General features: G+C 42.9%; 1 protein-coding gene across 1 annotated transcript in view; it reads left to right on the top strand.

Annotated features, from left to right (window-relative positions):
• Window positions 1-16,046: 16,046 nt before the first annotated feature.
• LOC127009618 (hemicentin-1-like) overlaps window positions 16,047-26,404 on the top strand; it is a 142,436-nt gene continuing 132,078 nt past the window's right edge. Inside the window, exon 1 of the mRNA XM_050882848.1 lies at window positions 16,047-16,155. The gene's annotated coding sequence lies outside the window, so the exon portion shown is untranslated. The remainder of the gene's footprint in view (window positions 16,156-26,404) is intronic.

The raw sequence follows: 26,404 nt of genomic DNA, 5'->3' as shown, positions 1-26,404 counted from the left end.
CCCTGATCACGGCACAGTTCTACGTACAATTATTCCATTAATATAAATACCTCTTCCATGTTATTCGTACCATTGCCATTTTCATCAATTAGAGAAAACCTACGAATTGACAAGCTTCCCCTCAACTTAGAAGGCTACAATTTTGTAAGAAGGCATATCACTGCTGTGAAGGGTCCCTGTTGCTGAGGGTGACCGGCCAACCCATACGTCAAACGGCTCGCCTCCTTAACGCTGCGAGAATAGTCGACGTGCTGCGGTAATGATGCAAGTTGGGAAATATTGGATCCGAGAGGGGGCCGAGGCGAGGGGAAAACGAGGGGAAGGAGCGGGAAGGATAATAACGAGTCTGGACTTAAAGAAAAACGAAGTCAGTTTGACGATTGGTACCAAAGACTAACGAAGGTAGTAACGATGAAAGGAGGAAGCTTTTCTTTGAGCATAGTCTAGTGGCTATGCCTTAACCCCTTGACTGCGGATTTCCTACAAGAGGACATCAGCAAGCTACAGGAATGGATAAAAAAAGTGGCTGCTACAATTCAATGAAGAAAAATGTAAAGTCCTGCAACTAGGGAGGGGATATACAGCATACCAATACCACATGGGAAACACTCCACTATCCACCACAGAGACAGAGAAAGACATGAAACTATAGCTTACCAGGATAACGGTGAAAGCCAAATTTGTTCCCATCGCAGCGGACGAGTTAAACTATTATGTAGCCTTCCTTTCGCGTCTAGCCTCTTGACCTACCATAAGAAGAAGAAAAAGAAGAAAAAAAATTAAACGGTACCCAAAGTTAGTCTTTTCTGCGTAGTCTCCTGCCCTCCCATCCATCACTCTTTTTCACGCCTATGGTTCGCGCAACTCCCCAACTTTCCGGTAATGGTGATGATAATGTTTTACGCGAAGTGCTTCAGTTTTATCACGAGTGTTTCCAACTTCAAAGTCCTCCCCTTTTTTTCTCAGAAGCTGTTGCCAACTTGAGTTTAGATTCTCCTGTTCTAAACATACCTAAAAAATGTATGGAAATTCTTGCTCTGAAGTTGGGATGGAAAACTATGAAATGTAGGTCTCTGTGTGTGTGTGTGTGTGTGTGTGTGTGTGTGTGTGTGTGTGTGTGTGTGTGGGTGGAGAGAGAGAGAGAGAGAGAGAGAGAGAGAGAGAGAGAGAGAGAGAGAGAGAGAGAGAGAGAGAGAGAGCAAGAGAGAGAGAATAAAATAGAGAAAAGAGAAAGAGAGAGAAAGGAAAAGAGAGAAAGAGAGATGGGAAGAGTGACGTAAATAAAACGCTTGTAATAAATGTAACAAACTTAACCCATAACAGACATTAATCTAGGAAGCGACCACCGTGGCGAAAGGAAAATTCTGGGGATAACAGTATTCATTCGAAAGAGGAAAAAGAAGCTCAGTAAACGGAAGGCTGCGGGAGGCGTGGAGTAAGCTGGTCACGGGTAGAATAACAGAATACCCAGCTGTCGCCCTCCCTGATGTAGCCCACTGATACATGTTATTCCCTTTCTTGCCTCCCTCTTAAGCTATGGCCTATTTTTATGCTGGAATTTAAGGCCAAGTGTGGGTGGAAAGAAGTGTGTGTTTGGAGAGAGAGAGAGAGAGAGAGAGAGAGAGAGAGAGAGAGAGAGAGAGAGAGAGAGAGAGAGAGAGAGAGAGAGAGAGAGAGAGAGAGAGAGAGAGACAGAGACAGAGACAAAGAGAGAGAGAGAGAGAGAGAGAGAGAGAGAGAGAGAGAGAGAGAGAGAGAGAGAGAGAGAGAGAGAGACAGACACAGAGACAGAGACAGAGACAGAGAGAGAGAGAGAGAGAGAGAGAGAGAGAGAGAGAGAGAGAGAGAGAGAGAGAGAGAGAGAGAGAGAGAGAGAGAGAGAGAGAGAGAGAGAGAGAGAGAGAGACAGAGACAAAGAGAGAGAGAGAGAGAGAGAGAGAGAGAGAGAGAGAGAGAGAGAGAGAGAGAGAGAGAGAATGTTTATCAATGTAACTCATCTTTACTCTTCCAATGTAAATGTAAATAAGTCAGTCTGCCTCGAGCCAAATGACTGGTGATTCGTATCGACTCGTCTGGTGTGTTCGCATTGAAAGATCAAGATGCAACAACGAAACGGCAGTTCTTGTTTTTAGGGGAAGGAAGATGACGGTGAAGGGATTAAATTGAGGACATTCCGTGTTGTCTTGGTCGGAAGGTCACCACGAACGAGGGGACCGAAGAACGAGACCACACTGTTACCATTACGTTCAGCTACGGTTGCCTCCCTCCAGCTATGGGGTGATGCACGGATAATAAACGTGTGGTTAACCTTTTATTTCTGGGTGAGGGTAAACTGCGATTATTTGGATTGCACAGAATGTTCCTCCTCCCCTTCCACGAGCACCTTTCCAACGGCCAGGGAGGGGAGGATCATCGTGGCGAGGTGCGGACAACTGTGATCCCGGGCTTCACTGCTCTGTTTCTGTTCGTTTCCTTTCATTGCGTCTCATATCGTCACCCTCATAAAACAATCGCCTAAGTCATTTTTCAGTGATTTCCGGGTTTTTGTCTACATCAATTTTCCATCATGTGACGCCCATTTCTGTATAGTTGCCTTCGTCATTCAGGGTTTGAGTGTTCTAGAATTGGCCTTTTCATTCCTGCCTAAATCTTAAGCCAAATGAGATAATGACAGTTCTTTCCTGATTTCCTGAGAAGTAAAAAATAATGACTTAGGCGGTTTGTTTACGAAGGTGACGATATACGCTGCTGCTTCAATCCCCCTCTGTGATCCATAGCACGGTCCCACTTTTAAACCAGCTTACTTTTATATAGTTACTAAGAATTAAAGAGAATGCAACAATAGGACATTCATAAACATCATAAATGTAGTACTTGAGATTTTCAACCAAGATTCTTCACATGAAAGAAGGCTTTGACTGCTGAAGCTGAGAACCTCCACGAGTTAGGCCGAGACGTGACGGCTTTTGTGGAGTGAGTGCCGTGAGAGTTCCTCCAGGAAGAAAAAAGGTGAAGGAGGGGGAAGTGTGTGAGTATTGCAGGTGAGGGTGCGGGAGGAGAGGGTGAGAGAGGCGCGACGTGAGTGAAAGGTAGACGGGGCCACGGCTGGGGAGGATGAGAGGATTCGGAAAGGGTGAGACGGAGACTTGGAGAGGGGAGCTGAAGGACACTGTGAGGGATAGGGAGGAGCGAGGGGAAAGCACGAGGGGAACTCTGTGAAGTATTTTATTTTTGCTTCGCCACACGGAGTTCAGAATTCCCCATAGAATGTTTTGGAAAGAATTTGTGCAGCTCAGGAAAACAGCAGCTTTGCAGTGTTTGTTTGCAGTATCCCTCTGCATTGCGTCCGGGTGATCCATGCCAGATTTCGTAGTTACCAAAGTTGCGGCAAACTGTAACTCTTGATAATGAAATCAAACTTATTTTAGTCAACATTGTTCCTTGTGAAAACGTGAATATAGTGCAAGTAACTCACCGGAGCATTGTAGCTTTATGCAGACTTGAATATTAAAGTGTTTCGAGGAATATGAGAGAAAATTATATACTGCACACACACACACACACACACACATACACACACACACACACACACACACACACACACACACACACACACACACACACACACACACACACTCACTCACTCACTCACTCACTCACACGACATTTCAATTTTATGTTACGTTCTCATCGTCGTGTTTAATTTCCTGATGTACATGTAAGTGGAAATATAATCAAAGTTAACGTTTTTAAAGACATCGAGAAGGAATAGAGAAGATTGACGATGTGAGAGCATTTTCTTGTACTCAGAAAGAATCTACTGGTGAAGAAGAAACAACTCTTAAGTTCTGTGTCTAGTGGTCAGGTAACTTTGAGTCTCCAGGGTGGGTAGGCTGCTGCTCTTCTTCTGTACCCTCGAGCCTTTCCTTTGTTGTACGTGTTATGTATTTTTCTGTAAATGTGTCTGCCACCGTCAGGCCTGGAAAACGGTCTGTGTTGGGAAGACAGTCAGACAGAGGATGCTGTGCGAGGAAGATGCCCAAGACAGTAACAAATCTGTTCTTATCTTTTCATATCCTTGACAGAAAATTCTTCTTGCAAGGAAATATTCCGGAATTATCAAAACCCTTGTGTGTATAGCGTGTGGGTAACTAATTTCTAGAACCTTTCAAGACATTCTCTTGGAGCCATTTTATTTCTTGAAGAGCTAATGACTAAACTTAAGCTTTTATATGGTTTTCATCTGAGATTGGATTTTTTTTACAGTTACTATTTAAAATAAAAAATAAATGAGTGAGAAGAGTCTCACAGTGTTGTAGGGAAGGGCAGTGAAGAGAGAAAATAAAGACAAAGGAACACTTCAAGCTCAATTTTTGCAAGATTCGCAAATGAATGTCAGTAGTTATGTCTTGAAAATATCGCAAGATTAATACAATAAATGAATGTGGCCAAGGAAGTGTCGGTCACGGCGTGGGAAAAGAATAATAAGACCATGGACGTGGAAAGACGAAGTTCAAATAAACGGGTAACCGCAATAAAGTGATTGGGAAGTCTATGTGAATGAAGGCAAACATTCGTCCTATGCTCACTTACAGAACTGTTATTCAAGATACAAGATACGTAAAATGCAACTTGACTGAAGGAAAGTAATTCTGATGAGCACAAATAAAACAAGAATATGTGTGTGTGTGTGTGTGTGTGTGTGTGTGTGTGTGTGTGTGTGTGTGTGTGTGTGTGTGTGTGTGTGTGTGTGTGTGTGTTACCTTCTCGTCCTGGCGTCTTCGTTATGTTGCTTCACGGGTCGCCATGACATCCTTCGGGCCCTTCCGGACGCCACAAACAACCTTTACTTTGTGTGGCTGCCTCAGGATCCTCTTCCCTCCTTTTTATCCATCTCGTTCTCATACTTTTCCATTCTGCACTTTTCCACAGCCTCTTCCTACTCTTTGTTCTTGTGTAGCTGCTTCAGGATGCTCTTCCCTCGTTTTTATCCATCTCGTTCTCATACTTTTCCATTCTGCACTTTTCCACAGCCTCTTCCTACTCTTTGCTCCTCTTTTTTTCTAAACACATGGACGTCCTTTAATCTGTCGGTAGCGTCACAATCCCCAGCTCGTATCGTCTTATTACGCTCTCGGGTCATCTTTGTAAGGTCATGGAACAAATCTAGGACAAAAGCCATATGTATTTTTAGAGTCGATGGGTTTCTTTATTGAGCAAGTGTATAGCGTTTGAGATTACCGAAGCACAACGGGTTTACCTTCAAGGAGCTTCGAATACTGTATTTTTGAGGCTGTTGTCAATTCGAGTGCTTGCTTGAGGTGTTCCTGGGCATTCACAAAACCCTTCGACATAAGTTAGCGACATGGAATATTTATGAAACCTAATTCCCACGGTGTAAGAGGTAATTATCTGTTTTGTTTAAGTAATTATCTGGGCGACACAACTTTGTCTGTTTAGTTATCTGTTAAAGAATCTGTTTTGTTTAAGTAATTATATGGGCGACACAACTTTGTCTGTTTAGTTATCTGTTAAAGAATCAGTTTTGTTTAAGTAATTATCTGAGCGACACAACTTTTTCTGTCTAGTTATCTGCTAAAGAATCTTGGATATGTAATACGTCTAAAAGAGCGAAGTCCGTCAGAGTAGTGTTTTTAAGACTTTTTATTCCACCTTATTGGAATAAAATATACGCATTCCACGCTGATGGCTGTGCGCTGCCTCACTTCTTGCCGTACGCAGAGTTTTCGGCAGGACCAGGTCAGCTTGCATTCATCTGTTTTAAATTTCAGTAAAGTTTCCCGGTTTATTATTTGACTGTAAACTTAACTGGGAAACCTATTTTGAACAGCTACTTATGTGAGTCCAAAAAAATAAAAATATATATGTACTTGAGTAAGTGCCCATGGGAATCAGCGAACAACTTTATTAATGGTGTAGAAATATTTAACTTTCTCTCGCTTAGACTACGGCTCGCAGGTGTGTGAGTCTGCATCGAAAGCAACCCCCATTTAGGCCACCATCCACCCCCTCTACTGACCTTCGTCGAGTAGACAAAGCTCACCATCAGCTTTACATTCACTTGCTAGTTTTGTGCAGTGGGGCATTGGGAGTTGGCGTGAGCAAAACAAGCAAGTAAAAACGTCCATCAAATAAAGAAAGAATTGAAAAAAAAAAAGCGAAATCAAACAGACACGGGCGATCTCCCAAAGCCTGCGCTGGGGCGGCCAGGTTTACCAACTGGAAACACCGGCTTGCTTGGCTGGCCCGTGTTACGCTTGTTGCTCCCCTTGACCGAAGCTACAACCGAATTTGGGATTGGTCGACAACATGCATGTGACCCTCAGTCACTCGACGAAAATTGAAATTTGTCGGCCCTCGACGGACTTGTACTCGCGACTCGGGCCGTTCATCACTTCCGTCCGATGACCACTCGGCCCCGCCTGCACGCACGAAAAAAAGTATGACGCATTGTTTATTTGTTCGTGTGTGTGTGTGTGTGTGTGTGTGTGTGTGTGTGTGTGTGTGTGTGTGTGTGTGTGTGTGTGTGTGTGTGTGTGTGTGTGTACTCATAAAGGAGGGAGTCAGTGATATTGTACATGTATACCAAATATGAAACTCAATTTGTCTTGTGACAAATCACATACATCCAAAATGAAAAGGGAAATGGAAATACAACAATATTGAACTTATCCATATACATGTCACTAAAGTGGACCTTGCATATGAATATATTTTTAATTTTATACTTTATCAATCCAGCTTCATTCATAGATAATACAATGACCAAGAAAATATTATCCTGAAATAAGGTTTATCGTTATTTTATATTTGCTTTAGATATGAAATAGTGGAGGAAACCATTCGTGTATTGCGGTACATTTATATCCCTCAGTAAGGTAAAGTTGGGATCAAATGCTATAGCTGCTCGTGGCCTCTGTGCTCATCTCAGTCTACTGGCCCTTGATCCTGTGGTGGGTAAGAAACCACTAACTCGGGACAAAGGGTAAGTGTGGTGTCCGAGTTGCCACAGTTTACTTCCCCATGTTTCTCCAGGCGCCCACTTATCGACCTCCCCGAAAGGGAGGATGAACAGCTGGTGGGTTCACGCCAACTGCCAGAGCAAGCTTTTAACCTGAGACCACGGACTCGAAACCAAGCGCGCTAACCACAGCACCACGGAGGTGTTCATAAATATTGTATAAATGCTCTTGGTTTACGGCAAAGATGAGTCAGGTGTGTTCCGTGAGTGTGGCCCGTTTGTTAGATTTAATTCTGGATCAGTTTTAGATATACCAAGCAGGTACCTGATCGGAATGATGTGTTTTCAAAATCTGCGTTGTTCCTTGTATAAGAGTCCGTCTCATCATTATGTTCCGATATTCTGCGTCCCAGGTAAAGGCACAGTAAGGCGAGCGTTTAGCGCCCCGTCGCCTGCCCCGAGGCACCGAACCCTAACAAAGAGAAAGCGGCGCTGATTCCTCCTCCGCCATTTCAGCGCATTATCTCTAAGTCATTCTTGCCCTTCGATTCTTTCTGTTGCTTCCTCCAGAGCTCCCTCCGTTGTTCCCAAAGAAAATGTAATATTCTACAATACGTGTATATGCTTATCTATGTGTTCTTCTCATAATTAATCCAGGAAATCAACTTTTGTCATAAAAATTATTCGTAAATGTATTCAAATATTTGTTGCTTAAATCTCGTTTCAGAATTATCATTTAGAAAAATTTGCCATATTATTAATGAATATATTATTTCATGCCAATCAAACAGATATAGGACATAATAATTATAAGCTTTTAATAATATATTGAGTGAACAATTAAATCCTTAACTCAGTGTCGAGAGTAGATATCAACAATAAAATTACTATAACAGTAAATGTGTGGCTCCAATGTAAATATGACCTTCTGATTGAAATGCAATATGAAATGCAATTATATCCCGTTACTAAACCAGCTAATTCCGTAATAAAGTTATCTGCACTGTGTCCCTGAATTAGCACCCTTCATTACCCACGCTTATGGAGGGACATCCATTTCATATATCCCGATAATACTGAATTTTCGAAGCAGTCGGGGTTGTGGAGAATCTGACGCACGGTTTGGGGTATTACCTTAATGGGCAAACTTTACGTCAGAAAAAAACATGCAATGAAGATTTTTCATGAAATAATGGACAAACTCGGCAGTTATTTTGTGTTGGAGTTGAATTATGTAGAATATAAATGTTTTCACGGGTTGATTCATTCACTCAAACTTATACATTTAGTTTAGTATGCCGAACCATAGACTTCACAACTAGTTGACGGGAAATCTCTTCAGTCTTGGCGCGCTGGCTTCGCGTAAGGGGCCGATTGTTATGGCGACTTTCACTGCGACAACTCAAACACACTCTGCGTTCTTACTCCGAATTTAAGTGGAAACAGGACGAAATCTTCAAGTTTTAGTGCATACAAGCAGGCAGGAGTGTCTCTAGAGTGATTTGGTCGAGGATTCAAGGTAACTTATATAAAATAGCACCATGCGTGCACTTTGAAAACGTTGTGTAAAAAATGGCAAATTTGCGTAACTTTAGGTTGAAATCTTTACGTAAAATGAATGATAACTGTAGGATAGTGAAGTCCACAGTTTTACGTATTAGGAAACAAGAAATGTACGTTTAGTTAGTGCCTACATGGCAACTCAGCTCGTCGGGTTCTTCCCCGGGGACGTGCAGGCCGACCTGGATCGGGCCAAGGCAGAGGAGAAGGAGGACGACGAGGTGATCTTGGCCCAGCTTGCCAGGGAGCTGGCCGACGACCAGCCGGACCCGCCGACGGACGAGTTGCTCCTCGCCGCGGTCGGCAACTACGCCGGCTACCTGGCCAGGAAGGTCCAGGCCAACTCCTCTGTGGCTGAGTGCTGCAAGCAGGAGCTTGCCCAGCAGGAGGAGATGAAGATTACCGTGGAGCTCGAGAGGGGCGACACGCCCTCTGTGTTGTTCGACGCCCTGGTCGAGCTGGTCGACAGAGGAGAGCTGGAGACGGGCCGGGCGGTCCTGAAGCGGCCATCTCTCCCAATGGCCCACATGGCGTCCTTCGGGATGTCGCTGTGGGACTCCCTGATGTGCAGGGAGGACAAGAAGGAGCGCAGGTTGAGGTTCCTCTCCTTGCCATGCGCCACAGGGACGGGTTCAGGCACCTCCTGGAGTTCCTGGCGGCCTCAGACCCGACCTTGCAGGGGTACAGGTGCCAGGAGGGGCACAACCTGGCCAACACCATCTTGCCGCACATCAGCAGGTCCCTCTTCAACTGTTTCGGTGCTAATTTCTCCAAGGACGTGACCTCAGAAGCGAGGAAGAACAAGGCCTTGAAGCAGCCGACCGGCAGGAAGAGGAGCAGTATCGAGGAGGGCAGGAAGGAGACGGCGAGGAACAGGGACGTGTACAAGTCCAGGAAACTGACCGGGGCCCACAAGTCATAGGCCAAAAGGCTAAAGTGATTGTTCAGGGACGAGGGCCAGATAGCCGGCAAGACGTGCTGCGGCAATAGTGACATCGGAATTCAACCAAAATAAGTTGTGATTGTATATAGAAAAATGAATATTTTGCTTTTGTTGAGTAAAATTAAGATGTTTCTGCATGCTTTCCTCAAGTATTAAGTTTCTAATGTGAAAATTAAGTGATTTATTAGATGTTAAAAACTTACGTAAAAAATTGCACTAAATAAAAAAAAAAAGTAGCTATTTCGGGCAAAAACTTATAAGATATGCTAAATATTGCTATTGATTCTGAAAATATAAGTGATTATCTCTGCATTTGGTGATGTTTGTGCATCTAGCGTAAAATCTGAGGATTTTATAGCCTTTTTAAGTTTTGTTATACTTATATAAAAAACAATTAATCGGGATTTTATTAGGGAACGACTTTGAATTTTTTGATACCGCTGCTCATGGAGACTCATATATGCCTAAGGGAGGTGCCTGTTTTAGTTTCAGGTCGCTAGCTGCTTTGGTTTTGAAAATATTTAAATTTTAAATTTTTGAAAATCGGCCCCCTGCGAATCGGCCCCGCGCCCCGTTTCCCGTCAAGAGATTGTGAAGTCTATGGCCGAACCACCGTAGAGCAGTCCTTTCTGCAGAGATTCAGCCTCAAAAACGGTACCTTTAATTTATTGATTATTCGCACAAAAGAAGAGGTCGGAGATTAGTTCCTTTCTTTAGTCAAACTCTCACTGTGAATGACTGACCACCATTGGCAAGCCCGATTCTACCATGTCTGGAGAGTAAACTGAGGGCCGTATTCTTAAACATGTCATCCCCCAAGCCCACACTTTCAACAAGGCTTTCGTCGTAGTTGTGGGCATTTCCAGGGGTAGTTTTATGACCCTTGTGGTAGTTTGACCCTTTCTCTGTTACCTGGACCTAAAGAAACACTCATTAGAACCCGACTGACCTACTTTTCGGACTTTTGAAATAGTTAGTGTGGGAGGCTGAAGTGTTTGAGAATACTGTCCTGAGACCAACGACAACCAGTCTCCTCTTATACGCTCAAAGATTTACTAGAGTTGTGATAGTACTGGTTTTATATGGTTCCATGACAATAAGTTTACACCAGATATCGGGTGCCATATTTCACTGTGTACGTGTGGTAGCGCTTTCATTGGTGGGCGTACATCATCACCCGCTGAGCTACGGCTGGGTGTGAACGGTTGTGTACGTACGAGTATTGCGTGGCCAAGCGTTCGAACACAGCTGATTCCAGAGGTCTGTTTACAAAGCGTGGTAAGTAATCATTTTGTTGCGGAACACTGACTGATGCCTCGAGGGAAACAGCCACAAAAAGGTATAATGAATGGAAAGAAGAACGATGCCTAACTTAATTACTGTATGAACGGCCGGTCGTATTGACACTCTTTTTACTCGTCTGCCAACATAAACTGTTTTCTTTATTCGGATTTTAGTCCTGCATGTAAACACACACACACACACACACACACACACACACACACACACACACACACACCAAACGGCGAATTCACACGCAGCAGGAATGAAATAGTGAAGGTCGGCGAAGAAGAATTTTACGGTGAAGTGTATCACTCCGACACTCAGCCTTTGAGAGAAGCAAGAATAGATATCACAGAAATCCTGGCTCAGAGATGTAAGATGAATATTAAAAAAAAGCAATGAAAAGTATGAAAAAAAAAGAAGTTCCCGAGGAGGAGGATATAAATCTGGATCATATTATAAAGAGCACCGGAGAAATTTCTATCGAAGTTTTCACTGTACGTCTAGACAGGACAAATTCCTTAAGTCTGAAAAAATGCACTTAAATTATAAAAGCCATAAAAAAGACGCAACATCTATGAAAAAGTGTCGTGTTATCAGCTTACTGCTTGTTGGTGATCTACAAACTGTTCTCAGTATAAACGCAGCCCGGGGAACAAGCTGGTTTTCGAAATACGTTCACAGCCATGGATCACATTCGGAGTGTAAAAGAGATAAGAAATGAGTATAGAAACTCATTGACTACAAGAAAGCCTTCGACTCAATGGAAGCTGTTGTTGTGCTAAATGCCACATAGCAACGGGGCGTACATACATACATACATACATACATACATTCATATGCAAACATTTTCTAATGGGACAAGTAGGAATGTAATGGATTGTACTACGATTTTTTCTGCTTGTAGCTAAAGAGTGATTGGCTGACTGGTTGGCTGACTGATTGGCTGACTGGTTGGCTGACTGGTTGGCTGACTGGTTGGCTGACTGGCTGGATGACAGTCTAGCTGACTTGTTGGTTGGCTGTCTGCCTGGCTGCCAATGTGTAAGTGGCGACTCTCATCAAACTCAGCTCAGCCCCGGCCTGGCCATTCAGTTACTTTGATGGGGCGGCAGTCTGGAATGGGATCCGGGGATGGTTATCTGCCCCGTAATCCTTCGCTCTTCATTGACTGGCTCGTTAGGCTCCTTCAGGGGTTATAGGGATGGACGCCATTCGGGCAAGCTCGTTATGGTCAGAGTCTTCGAGGACGCTCCACACGAATCACAATGTTGAATTGACGCCTTTGACCTTCAAATGTAAATCTGAATAGCACTATCATGTATTGGTGCATTTTTAGTGACTTCTCTCATAGAATGTGCTCATATCCACGGCGTTAGTTGTCATAACTTTAAACTTGGATAGGCGGTGGCTGAGTGGATAGCGTGCGGGCCCCGCATTCACCGCGTTCTGGACGACTCGGGTTCGAATCCGCCGTTACCACCTAGGATTTTTCAGTCATTGCCGAGGGGCCTAAGACTACCCACATGCTGTCCTGAAGACCACCCATCAACCCGGACTCTAGAAGAACCGTCCAAGTCATTCAAGAATGATTTCCGGGGGGCATAATGAGCCAAGAAAAAGATGGCGTCACTATAAACACTTGCCTGCACCAAGACATGCTCGGGCCGACCAGCAGGCCCTTCAAGAAAGCCTTGCGGCACTACAGGCTTCGACGTAAAAATAAAAAATAAAATCTACAGCCTCACAGATGAGTATGAGAAGTCAAATTTTGTTGAATTGATACCAGTGTAAATAGAGATTGTATCGGCATGGCTCAGACCTCACCAAATGCTCCGGACACTCCATCAGTGACGATATGAATTTCCACGTCCAGAGCATTATCATATGATCATCTTGAGAGCATTAGTTTATTTCAACCTGTTGTTGCTGTTGTTGTTTTGTTTTAGAGTGTGTGCGTCCAAAATCACCAGATTGTTACCCATCAACTTCAACTTCATTATGACTTTGGAGCATTGAAGAGTAAGAAGTAACACGAAATACTGTAAATTGAAAGTTTAGAGGCGCCGCGGGTCTCAAAATATTGTCCTTCAGCTTTGATAAACGATCCTTCCGCTTTACTACTATCTGTTTCTGACAGGCTGTGTGAGGGCAACATAATTCGGACTGACAGTGACATATTGTATGTATCTTTGGTCATTTTCTGATGTCATGTCTTGCTTAGGATTGAGACTTGTTTTTACTTGAAAAGGTCACATGCTGCACACCGCTGTCTTGCAATCTAACAACCTCATCCCAAGGTTCTGCCGTCCCGTTTAACGTTATCACACAACAGCATTCAACGCAATATTAACAAGCAAGGGCTTTATAAACTGAATACGTTTTATTTTTTTTAAGAAACTGATAAAAAAAAAACTTAAATACTTATGCAAGGTTTCCCTGATGCAGATGGCAGACGACGGTTAGTTCCTTTCGGTGTTCGGCCGCTGTAAAAACACCGAACCGTGGATATATGCGAGGCGAGCGTACAGGCGGCCCGTGGTCCTCGGTGGTTGGTTGTTGGGAACACTGCCAGATAATGGAGACAAGACACCTCACTTTGTATACTCTCGCGCCCCAATTCCCTCCCATTCCTCTCTCATACGCTCACGTTCCCTCACCGCTCCCTCCCTACTTTCACTTTTCTGCTTCAGTGACACTTTCCTTCACTGAAAACCTGGAATCATGCCGTTTGGTGCTTCTTATTACTTCCAGGCTCTCCTCATCCTCCCGTCCTTGCCTCCACGCGGCCCCCGTTCCGTTTCACCACGTCCTATCATGTCAGGCGTTGTAGGTGTCCTCTCCTAATATCTCTCATTATTCTTCTTTTCCCACAAACTTCTCCTTCAATCGCATTTCTCGTTATCCTCTTTTTCATATGCAGAACTGACTAGATAGTGAGTCGGTAATATATAATTTGTTCTGTAAATATTTAATTCAGTTTTAAAATACGCTATATTTTTTTTTATAGTTAATTTCCCCCTTCAGTCTCTATTCCTTTCCTCCGCTGTGTCATCTTATATTCAGCCAGCGCCCTCAGGAACATGTTCTTAAATCTTTTTACGTTCACTGTTTCTTATAATAAGTTTTCTTTCTTTTCACGTACGTTTCGGATTGGCCTGGCCCATGGTGTTATGGACTCGCTCAACACGAGTATATGGCGTTGTCGATATCTGTGCAGAAGGACAAAGATCCGGATCTTCATGTCCCTTGTGCTCCCTGTCTTACTCTATGGTTGTGAGACATGGACCCTAAATGGGGACTGGAGAGGCGGATTGATGCCTTTGGTAATAAATGTCTACGCAGAATCATGGGATATCGCTGGAATGATTTTGTGTCAAACCGGCGACTACTCCGTGAGACTGATTCGACATTTATTACCTGCATAGTCTGTCAACGCCAACTCCGGCTATGCGGGCACGTGGCACGTTACCTTGAAGCTGATCCTTCTCATCGGGTTATCTCTGTAAGAAACGGTCCTGAGTGGAGGAGGCCAGGGACGCCCACGGAGTTCGTGGCTTCAGCAAGTCGATAGATCCTGCCGGGAGGTACTCGAGTTGGGTAGGGGGCCTGCATGGAGACTCGCCCGGAGGGCCCCCCGGGCTTGGTGTCGTAGGGTGGGCTAGGCGAGGCACCCCCCGGCGTATGCCCCCGCTGATTGATTGATTTCAGGGTTTTTATATATTATTTTTTAAGCATAAGTAATGCTTGAAATATCAATATTGATTGTTTTGCTCTGTTGAGCATATTCTATTCTCCTTTTACGTTCAATGTTTTTTTTTTAATATTAGGTTTTCTTCTCCTTTTTTTTTAAGTTTCAGAGTTTGTATATATTGATTTTTAAGCAAAAGTAATACTTGAAATCCCGTTCTCCCTGAAGACAAAGGTGTAAAAATAATCAGTGTGTCCTGCAGTCCCTAGCATGCAGTTCAGAGACTTGGCGCCTAACAAAATATTGATGAAGACAGCTAAGAAGCGCACGAAGAGAAATGGAGAGAAAATACTTAGTTTAACTTGGAGAGACAGAAAGCGAGCATCATGGTTTAAAAACACTTAAATATAATAAATGGACATATCATTCGCAGAATCAATAACAGATGGACAGCGAAGTTATCAAAGTGGCAACGAGGAAACTGTAGAAGTCAAGGCAGAAAACCAGGTGGAGAGTTGAAATTTGAGTATTTGCCGGAGCAGGATGGAGTACACTAACATCAGGTGGTGAAGGTTAGGAAAGTCGTTTATCCTGCAGTGGGCATTAATATAGTATAATAGTGTCTGAAAATGATGAAGAATACGAAAATCCAGCTAGTAAATGCCCTCTGAAACCAACCTTGACCAGTTGCACGGGGCAGCGGGGCGGGAGGGGATGGCCCAGCAAACAGGGACAGAGTCAGGAACTTTGTGTCGTATCATAAGACATTTCGCCGCCCAGAAACACATATTTGACAAGGCTTTCACCGACCTTTGTGTCGTGGATTCGTCAAGTCGGCACGTCCCCGGCAGCGACAGGTGGCAGGTGCTGCACAACTCCACGTCCTTCATAGATTAGGTTCCATTACCACCTGAGGCGGGGATGAATGCTGGCTGACGCTCCCCTGTGCCTCTTGGCAGAAAAAATATATATATAAATTATGACTCCAGTGTTCCGTGGATGATTAATTTCCCCAGCGGCTCGCACCACTGGAATACACGAGCAGCAGGCGACCTTAGCTGTGAGCGAGACAAAGTTTATTGATTTTTGAACATTTTCTCTTCCAACGGCAACGTCTCGCTGTCCCGCGGAAGAACAGAAGACAAGGCGCCTCCCTGATGCATGTTTTATGGTATGAAAGTGTCTTGACTAACGCGAGTTCAGAACTTTACATTTTTATGGAGAATGCTGTTTTTGTGTTTTTCTTTGGGGGACATTCCGGGATGCGAGGACAGAGACTCGTCCTTTTAAATAGATTATGGTCATGGAAATGGATTCCCTCTACATACCTGTCTGTTATTTTTCATACAAGTACATCGTTGGGTTTTTAGGATTGTAAATGGCGTGGTCATTTTGAAAGGCATTTTGACGCTCAACAGTTCTGAACAGTGTATTGATAATCAGGATATTCTAACACGCTCATAATGTTGAATTTACCAAATGTAGATAGTAAAGGTAATGAAGAAACGTTTGTTTTTTCAGAGCTACGGAGATATGTTAAATGAGGAAAAATTGCCGACGGAAAATAGTTGACAAGAGCGGTGAGGTTCATCGAATTGCCTCCGCCCCGCCGGGAAATCCTAACCAGATCCCAATTAGGGCGCGCGGCGGAGAGGGGCCCCAGATTACCTAGATTAAAAAGACCAGGAAGTGAAGGTAAGTTTAGCTCGGGTGATGTGTCTTATCCCTATATTTAGAAAAACTACTTAAAAGAATAATGAAAGTAATAAGGCGACTGAAAAGTCCTACATCTCCATAACTTTCTGAAAAGAGGGTGAAATCGATACGAGTACATCTGCTCAAGTGAGTCGCTCCAAATTGTGTTGGAAGAGAGGATTTGGAACTTGTTATTGCTAAGGATGCAGGTTTCGTAACACTAAGCAACGGTAATTATAATATGTAGAAGAATAGCATCCTCGCTTTCTTTTTAACTCAGTGACAAGACTCCCATTCCTATAAATAGAAGTTATTTTTCAGTTTTACATTGATATTTCAGGTTCATATCCGTTATTGTACATAATTAGTAATATTACCGTTTCTCTCTCTCTCTCTCTCTCTCTCTCTCTCTCTCTCTTGTGGCCTTGCTGGTCGAGAATGGAAAGCGAGCGGGGAAGGAAGGGAAGATAAGAGAGGAATCCGACCCTCATATCCCTCCATATTTTTCTTGTACTTGTTGTTGTTTATATGTTTGTTGTGATATTATTATTATTATTATTATTATTATTATTATTATTATTATTATTATTATTATTATTATTATTATTATTATTATTATCATTATCATCATTATTATCATCATTGCCATAATTATCGTTGACTATATTAACGAGCAGACTTGCACTGCCACAAGTAAATTCTGGCAACCTTCGTGACTCAATGCAGCGTGAGTCCCGGCTGGGCTCGACCCTGTGCCCACAATAGGAAGCAGGCAGATGTCGAGGAATCCCGAAGGGTCTCTCTCTCACCCTTTGTAAGTTCCCCTTGCAGTCATGTCTATGGAGGGCAGAACTGGAGGGAAGTTAAAGAGACTGCAGCGCTTAGTGGTTTCACGAATTGTCAGCGGGTGGAGCGAGCGTCTAGTCCGGTCACTACAATGGTGTTCGTGCTCCTGAACAGCTTTCTTTCTACAAACGCTCGGAAGCACAACTGGACTGAGAAAAACAAATTTACACACTCATTTTATGCCACTATAATCCATTTCATTTAATCTGTTCATCAACACAGCGGGAATTTTGATGGATGTGGCACCTGCGCATTCCTAGTTCGTGAATACGTGAAAATTCAACTGTTGTGGCTGTTATTCAAGCTAATGTTTACGTATACAAAAGAAACCTCAGTCCTTATAAATCCCAAATATGCCGATTTGCATCTATAACCTACCATACAAACACACGGAAAGACAGTATATAGTCAGATCATACTCGTATCGACCGACCTATGACCTTTCCAATGCCTATATATAATTCATCTCATTTCAGGTGCATAAGAAGACATCTTGCTCTGTAAGTGCAAATAAAGGATATTGTAATAATTTATCGCATGTAAATAAGGATTAATATTCGAAAGAACATGAAACAGTAAATAGCAACTGTTGATTGTGATGCTAGGCTATTTTGAATATTGCCCACTTATTTGCGTGCAACAAATCAAAATTCCTTATGTATAGACACTTGCAGAGCCACATGTCATTTTGTGTGCCTGTAATGAGATGAATTTTAGTACAGTGGTCTCTAATATAACAGAGATCGGTGATTTGAAAGGCCATAGATCGTTCGAGTATGACCTGACTTTATGTTTGATGCAAGCTTGTCTTTTGTGTAGTACTTGTATAGTATATTATCGATGCAAATCGGTATGTTTGCGGTTTATATGAGAAAGTTTAAGAGTTCTTTGTATACAGAAACATTCAAATATATAATTGAAAATAAAAAGTGGATCTTCACGCAATCACGAACTATCAATGCGCAGGTGCCACATCTACATTCGCGAGCGAACAGATGGAATGAAACACTTTTTTTTATAGTACTCAGAAATGGGTACGTTCACACTGCAATAACTGCCATGGAACAGCGGCGGCGGCGGCTAGCGTGCCCAGCAACGAATCCACGGGCCTGGGGTCGAATCCCGAACAGGTCCGTCGGCGCACAGACCACCCAGCTGTACATTCTTCCTTTCGGTCTGGTAGATGAAGGGATCTCTCTCTCTCTCTCTCTCTCTCTCTCTCTCTCTCTCTCTCTCTCTCTCTGAGTCAGCCAAGAGTCTATGGGATATTTATTCGATGCGACGTCAGTAAGCTCGTACAATATTATAAGTCCCCTCGGAGGGAATAACAGAATGGAGCCTCGATTCCATAAGCCACCACCAGATTCCGCCCAAAACCCCATCACCAGCAACACTGAAAGGAGTCGAGGGGGGAAAACTGTATACGCTAGACCCGAGACGTTATAAGCGAACATCTTATACTTAATGGCCTCAGCACACTTTCTCCATTACCTTTCTGATGCCCGAAGTTTATCCCTGGGGCTGTAAAATCGACGACGACGAGGCTTGGGTAACAGTTGGACTTGAAAGCTCAAAGCGATTATAAGTTTGATCCAGTTTATGTGGCGTCTTTAAATAACAAGTTGGGGCGCGTTGTGTCGGACAGGAGTTAGACATGTGCCAGAGCGAGCCGTGTCGGAGTGTGGGTGGGTGGGTGGGTGGCAGGCCAGTGTGTTAGGATAAGAGAGTGGGCCTTCATCTGGGGTTTGGCTGAGTGAATGGCACTCCCTCGGGGCCACGTCGCATTTTGTGCCGCCACCGACTTTGACACCCGCTTCCTATAAGACGAAATAGATAGGAGGCTTAGGAATTGGACCGCCGAAAAGGGAAGAAAAGGGAAAAGAAGACTAGAGAAAGAGGAGCAGGAGGCGTAGGAGGAGGAGGAGGAAGAAGAGCTTAGAAATAGTCTGTGGTCTTACGGATGATAGGGAGGGGTGTGCAGTGATGGAGGGTTACGACCAGTGCGGTGATGGGATGAGAGAGGTGGGTGATGGGATATGGGGAGGAGGGTAAGACGTAGTGACTGAAGAAAAGGATAAGAAGGGAGTGACATGCAATCAAGTCGAGGAGGGAGACCTTGAAGATGCAGAGAGAGAGAGAGAGAGAGAGAGAGAGAGAGAGAGAGAGAGAGAGACAACAAAGGCCAAGCCGGGAGAGAAGGGGAAGTTGAGGAAATGTAGGGTAAAACTTAATTGGTGTGTGAAAGGAGGACGCAAGGAAATTGGAGAGAGCGAGAGACAGACAGACAGGCAGAGAGAGAGAGAGAGAGAGAGAGAGAGAGAGAGAGAGAGAGAGAGAGGGAGAGGGAGAGGGGGGATATGGGGGGCGCTTATCCTTATAATAAAGCACACGTTAATTTATCACCAGCGACGTATCGGAGGTAGGATAATAGATGAAGCAGCAATTTCTGACGCTTTACTCTATCACGCAGACGAGCCGCCATAAAACGTGTGGCTACAGTGATGGATGGACAGCTTGATCGTCAGAGAAACACACCATTTTTTCCTCCAACGATATTATTTTCCCCGGCCACCTTTATTTCGCAGAGCCAAGTTTGGGGTTCTGACAGCACTGGCGAGGGAGGGTTGGCGCCTGGTTGTCTTCCCTCGCGCTCGTGTTATTTGAAAGCGGCGTTGAGGGGATGCGTGTGCAGTATTTAAGGCCTGGACTGTCGGGGATCAGGAATATTGGTGTTGTGGGCTCAGGGTCCGTGTTTGATGTGTTTATGACCTCCCCCCGCCGCCGCCTCCTCCGCCGCCGCTGCCGACCTCTCCCCAGCGCCTCTTTGCCGCCTCGCCGCCCTCAGCGTGAGAAACAACAGCATTTTTTTTCTTTTCCGTGCATTTTTTCTCCTCCGTGTTAGGAATTCAGGCAAAAGAAGCGGGATCGTTTTTTTTTTTTTTCTAGTTTGAATTTTACTGTAACTGAAAGGCATTGGTTTCCGTTGTAGAGTAATGGATTTGGACTGTTATGATTTTAAGTTTCGGGAAGTCAGATGTCCGGCGTAGTACTATTGTTTCAGAGTTCTTTTGTCAACAGTATATATAATTTTGCTCTAGACAATGGTAGCAGCGTTGCCAAATTGTCGTACTCTGAGCATTGCATTTATCATTTTTAGGCTCCAAGACCGCCGTAACCACACAAACAACGGTAGAAAATTAAAGTTATCGTTGAAATTGTTAAAGAGTGATGGTTTTCGCTCTTTTTTGCTAGAGTTATCGGTCAGAAACTAGGAAAATGCAGTGCGCTGAGTACGATACTTTGGCGACGCTGAATGGTAGTGTGTGTGGTTCTAGCCTTCTGTTATAGTAGGATGTTCATATTTTGCTTCGTATCCTCAGTAGTTTTTTTTTTTTTTTTTTTCCACTTGATTTTGATATACTTTCGTTTCCTTTCGTCTCTCGTCGTTAGTTATTTGGACGTTCCTTCCCACGATGTCATTATTTTAATAACTTGATAAGGAAGGGTTGTTCTCATCTTTGCCTTTGGTTTTGTTAATTATTTACTGAATAATTAGGATAGTAAAAAAATATGTAGGAAAGGAAGCAACACCAGTGACATCAACAACAAAAACAAGGATAAGACAAGATTTAACGTGACATCTGTTAATAATAATAATAATAATAATAATAATAATAATAATAATAATAATAATAATAATAATAATAATAATAATAATAATGGCAATAATAATAATAATAATAATAATAATAATAATAATAATAATAATAATAATAATAATAATAATAATAATAATAATAATAATAATAATAATAATAATAATAACAATAATAATAATGACAATAATAGTGACAACAACAAAGCTCTACATGTAAGAGCAAACACTGGTCGATCTTCCCTTTCATGTCCACGTTGATTGCCCGCGAGCCACGGCACCATACGCGATTAACCGCACTATTAGCTGAGTTTGTGCGCTGTGCCGTCCGTATAGCATTTCCGTCCTTTGAATCTACTGATACACCTGTGTCTCTCATTAAGCTACACACCGGTTCTGTATTTGTAGGACTCGCAGCTCGACAAAACGTGTACATTTGGCTATGATTAATGACAGACAGGTGCTGATGGGGGACTCGTGTGTTGAAAGAGTTGGTTGGCGGAGCGATAACATGCCTCCTTTTTGGCGTTGATCTCATACGTGTCATCAAGCGCCATGGAAATGTACAGGTAAACTAGGTCACCTGCTGCTAAAGGGCTCTGAAGTGACTCATTGGTAAAGTAAAGTAAACTGTGGACCTGAGAGGAACTGTTCGTGTGTGAGGCTCAGTTTGTTGTTAGTTGGAATGTTGAAGGCTGTGATTCATTACATAAGTACCTGAAGCTCGGCCGTCAATATGGTATTACACGCTTGCTGCAAATTAGAAAAGTAGCCTATTCGTATTTAGTGGTCTTTTACGGCAGCCGTGACGGTTCAGCTGTTCATTAGTGTGCTCCCGGGCTGCCCTTTTACTTCATTAGAATTTGCTGCACTCAGAGATAACGTAAAAGCGCGGTCGCATGCAATCAAAACAAGGATTAGAAACAGTCAGAAGTAACATAGTAGCTTGCCACTCACTTCCAGGTAACATGTCAAAATATCAGCAATATTTAAGTAATTGTTTGGCACTGTGGTTTTGAGCAAATTGGAAGCCGAGTTCATATACAGATGCGCTCCACGCTTGTCCAAGACATAATCGGAACCATGGCGACGGGAATAGACGCGTACATAGCCGTAGTATTAAATGAAATACATATTGGATGTCATCACCTAATACTGGTGGGTCCTTCGCTACGTCACTACTTAACGGCACTGTCTTATCGATCCTACAATGCTCCATGATGATGAACTGTTACCTGCACAAGCAAAGGAAAACAATTCATTCCACAATTGCTTCAGGATGTCAGTCTAGTTTTGAGTGGAAACTGCAAAAACTGGAGCCGACATCAGCACACTACTTACTCGCATATACCTGAATCACAATACTGGCGGTGGATCGCCTGCCAGTACCAGAGAGCATGAGATTTCTACTGCAGTCTCTGTTAGCTCTGTGGGGTATCATAATAATACATCTCCAAGACGGTGCTAGAAGTCTGCGCTGATCTGGTCGGTCTATAACATATGCAATGTGTTCAGTCATTCGCACGAAATTCTCGTAATTTATAAACAAAAGTAGATTACTTCCTTGAACGAAAAAACTTGTAACTCAGGACATTTCCGGTTCTCATTTTCCACCGGCAGTACTAAGTCTTCTGCAAGATTCATGAGTCAAGTTCGAAACCTGTCTGTGTCAGTGCTGCCAACACTTCCTCCACAAGATTACGAACATTTATGAATTCGTGGCCCAAACCTAGTAGGAGTAGTAGTAGTAGTAGTAATAGTAGTAGTAGCAGTAGTAGTAGTAGTAGTAGTAGTAGTAGTAGTAGTAGTAGTAGTAGTAGTAGTAGTAGTAGTAGTAGTAGTAGTAGTAGTAGTAGTTGTAGTAATGATGATGATTATCATATTAGTATTAATGATGATGATAAAGATAAAACTATAATTAAAAGAATAATAATTGCAATAGTAATAATGAACAGACATCATCGTAATAATAATAATAATGGTAATGATAATATTAATAGATATTACAATATTATTATTGATGATAATTTTATCATTATAATTATCAATTATAATAATAACAATGATGATGATGATAATAATAATAATAATAATAATAATAATAATAATAATAATAATAATAATAATAATAATAATAATAATAATAATAATAATAATAATAATAATAATAATAATAATAATAATTATTATTATTATTATTATACCCCAGCCAGGACTTGAACCAGAGCCGCGGCGTACCGCAGTCCCCTCCGTGTAGCGAAGGGGACTGCGTACGCCGCGGCTGCGGTTCGAGTCGTGGTTGGAGTATGATCAACCTGTCTTGTTTTACCTAATAATAATAATAATAATAATAATAATAATAATAATAATAATAATAATAATAATAATAATAATAATAATAATAATGTAACAGTATCAATAATAACAGGACCAGTGCAGGGCCCTTCCCCATCATTAACATAAGTACCTACGGTCGACTGGTGGCAAAATAATTCATTCATTATATTGGTTAAATTAACGATAGAGGTGGTGGCGGTGGTGGTGGTGGTGATGAAAGTGGTGAGGGTGATTGGATGCAATGTGGCTCACGGTGCAGGAGTAGGGGGGGGGTGGGGGTTGGCGGGTGCAGAAGCCAGGTGGTGCACGGCTCGTAATCGTGATGAAGGCAGCAGTGTGAGTGCTCGTGTTTTGAGGCTGTTTCATTAATTTTAAGTGGCTGCCAACACACTCGCGATAGTCCTCCAGCTGCTGGCCGATTAGCCAGGCTGGCCGAGTCTGAGGGACGGGAATACTGGTGCGAATTTATCGGGAGAAAGTTACGTGTTTCAATTATGACCTAAAACAAATCTTGATTTTAATGCCCTAACCTTACTAATATACTTTGTTCAATACTAGAGCAAGAAGTATCCTTAATGCTTCGATGCTGTATTGGTGCTCCTCGTTGCAGTCACTCTCCTCTGCGGTGTAGAGAAACAAAACACAAGTGCTATTACATGTTGTGTATCTTTTTATTATTTCCAAACTCGATGTATACCAATAATAAGATAAATAAGTAGAAGAGTAGACAGGGCAAACACGCCACACTACGCAGTTATGCACATGTAACGTGTTCGTTTATTTGAATTACATTTGCTTCATCATTGCACTTCTTAATCGTTACGTAAAGGACAGAGGGACACAGCCAACAGTGTCCTCGTGTGCGACCAGAAGGGCGTGGCGAAAATTACTAAATTGTAGTTTTTAAGAAAGTCATTTGAAAACCCCACGATAAAATATTACCTTCATTCATGTTTTTTGTTTTGTTTTTTTTAAGGGACCAGGAGGGCGGCGTGAGGGTTGCAGAATTGAATTATAAGTCATTTGAAAATCTCGCGATAAAATACAAGATTCATTCATGTTTTTTGTTTGAAGTGACCACAGCGGAAAAGTTCAGTCCCATTTTTTCCAGGTGCGGGTTCCCTAACATCCCTTCCCTCCCGTCCCTTTTATTCCTCTGCTAATTCTCTACAATTTCGGTGAGCTAAAAACGAGGCTACTTCCAACGGCTTATATTTTTACCCCTTCTTTTTATTTGAATTTCCATATATTTTTGTTTGTTTGTTTTCATGCTCTTTGTTAATATTCTTTCCCCAATCTTTATTTGTTCCTTCTGTACTTATTTCCTTCTTTCTTTTATTTATTTTTTTATTTCCTTGCATGTCACGCTTTTTTCTCTCTTTCTCTCCTTACAAAAAATTGTTCGGGCATTTTCTCCATCGTTGCTTATTCATTTATGTCTTTATTTCATTATTCCTTCTTCTAGCATTTTTTTTTCATCGTTGTTTATCTATTTATCTGCCTTTATTTCCTTCTTTCTTTTCTTTCTTTCCTTTCCTTCCATGTCACTACGCTCTTTTTCTTTCTATTTCTCCGTCTTTCACAAAGTCGCTCGGGCATTTTCTGCTTCACGGAGTCACTCTTTCCGCGATTCACACCTCTTCCTCCCCATTGCACCTCACACGTATATCTCTGGCGCTTTCCTTTGTTTCTCTTTATCATCTTTTTCTGCCATTTGATCTTCTTCAAGCTCCCCAGTTACACGTTTCCTCGTTCATATATCAAAGGTATTTACCGGGATAGGCGAAGATAGCGCTGAAGTTAAGACCAACGCTGCACATTTATTTCTGTACCATACTGCACCACCACGTGTTACAGCACACACACACACACACACACACACACACACACCAGCTCCTCCCTCTCCTCCTCCTCTTTCTGATCAAGTGACTCAAGTGTGGTCCTGAGGAGTAGTCTCAGTATATAGAACGGAAAAGGAACCACTCATTCTCCCCCAAGTTGTGTGTGTGTGTGTGTGTGTGTGTGTGTGTGTGTGTGTGTGTGTGTGTGTGTGTGTGTGTGTGTGCTGTAACACGTGGTGGTGCAGTGTGGTACAGAAATAAATGTGCAATGTAAGGGTTGCAATACCTTAAGACCCAAAACTCTTCAGACCCCGCTTATTGTAGATGACGGGGCGAGAAATAACTACAAGCACATTCCATAAGCAAAGTAACCATTCATTTAGTAGACATGGTGATGGAAATAAAATGCTGATCAGTTTGTGTTGCTTTTGTATATGTTTCCGGAGAGTTCGCTTTGTTTTGCCTGCGGTCGATCAGCAACAACAGTCTCACAAGCATACAGAAGATATTTCTCTGTCACGGTCAGACACACGGAGGAATCGTTTGCGGCAGTAGTAAACCCACCTAGCCTGAGCTTGAAGGAGACTGTATTACCTGCCGTCCGCACACGCTTAAGGGGCCGTGGATCTTCAGTCAAACCACGATTTCAGCAAGCGTGGTTCTCATTTGTTTCTTGTTATTGTTGATGATGATGATGGTGAGTAATACCGTCGTCCTTCGGTGAAATCTACTGGAGCTTTGCAAGATCGTGGACACGTCAGAAAACCACGGAAATATGAGAACCACACCAGCGGAAATCGTGGTGTGACTGAAGATCCACGGAAAATTTGCCCCTTAACGCAGCACATGCTACTCCACAGCCGCCCCGCACCACCCGCCCCCACAGCCCTCAGCTCACCTGGACAGCTCGCACCGGTAAACACGATTACTAATTACCACCATCGGTGGCAGCCAACCTGGGGCAGGTTGGCTGCCCTCTACCTGGTGAATGGGAAAGCTAAGGTACGAGAGAGAGAGAGAGAGAGAGAGAGAGAGAGAGAGAGAGAGAGAGAGAGAGAGAGAGAGAGAGAGAGAGAGAGAGAGAGAGAGAGAGAGAGAGAGAGAGAGACAGACAGACAGACAGGACCGACCGACCGACAGACAGACAGACAGACAGACAGACAGACAGGAAATTAAGCAGAGAAGCAGGAAGGCAGAGACAATCGGACAGACACACAATTACGCAAAATTAGGCAGAAACAGAAAAAAACACGCAAGGGAAGCAGGCAGACACAGACACACACAGGTAAATGCAGACGCCAGAACACAAAGAAGTAGTACCAATAAAAATGCAAAACTTTAATGAGCAAATGACGTTATCCTCGTTATTTATAATCGTTGCATTCATCACTCGCATGCATGATATAAAAACCCTTGATACAATTACCGAACAGTTTTATTTCGTTTTTGCTCTGTCATTTCCCGTTTATACACGTCATACTCTCTTTTTTCTTCTCTTACGTGTGTGTGTGTGTGTGTGTGTGTGTGTGTGTGTGTGTGTGTGTGTCGTTTCTTTCCCCCAGCGTCACTC

The sequence above is a fragment of the Eriocheir sinensis genome, chromosome 41 (genome assembly GCF_024679095.1).
Source record: "Eriocheir sinensis breed Jianghai 21 chromosome 41, ASM2467909v1, whole genome shotgun sequence".
Classification (NCBI taxonomy): Eukaryota; Metazoa; Arthropoda; class Malacostraca; order Decapoda; family Varunidae; genus Eriocheir; species Eriocheir sinensis.
This window is presented reverse-complemented; position numbering and strand designations above follow the sequence as displayed.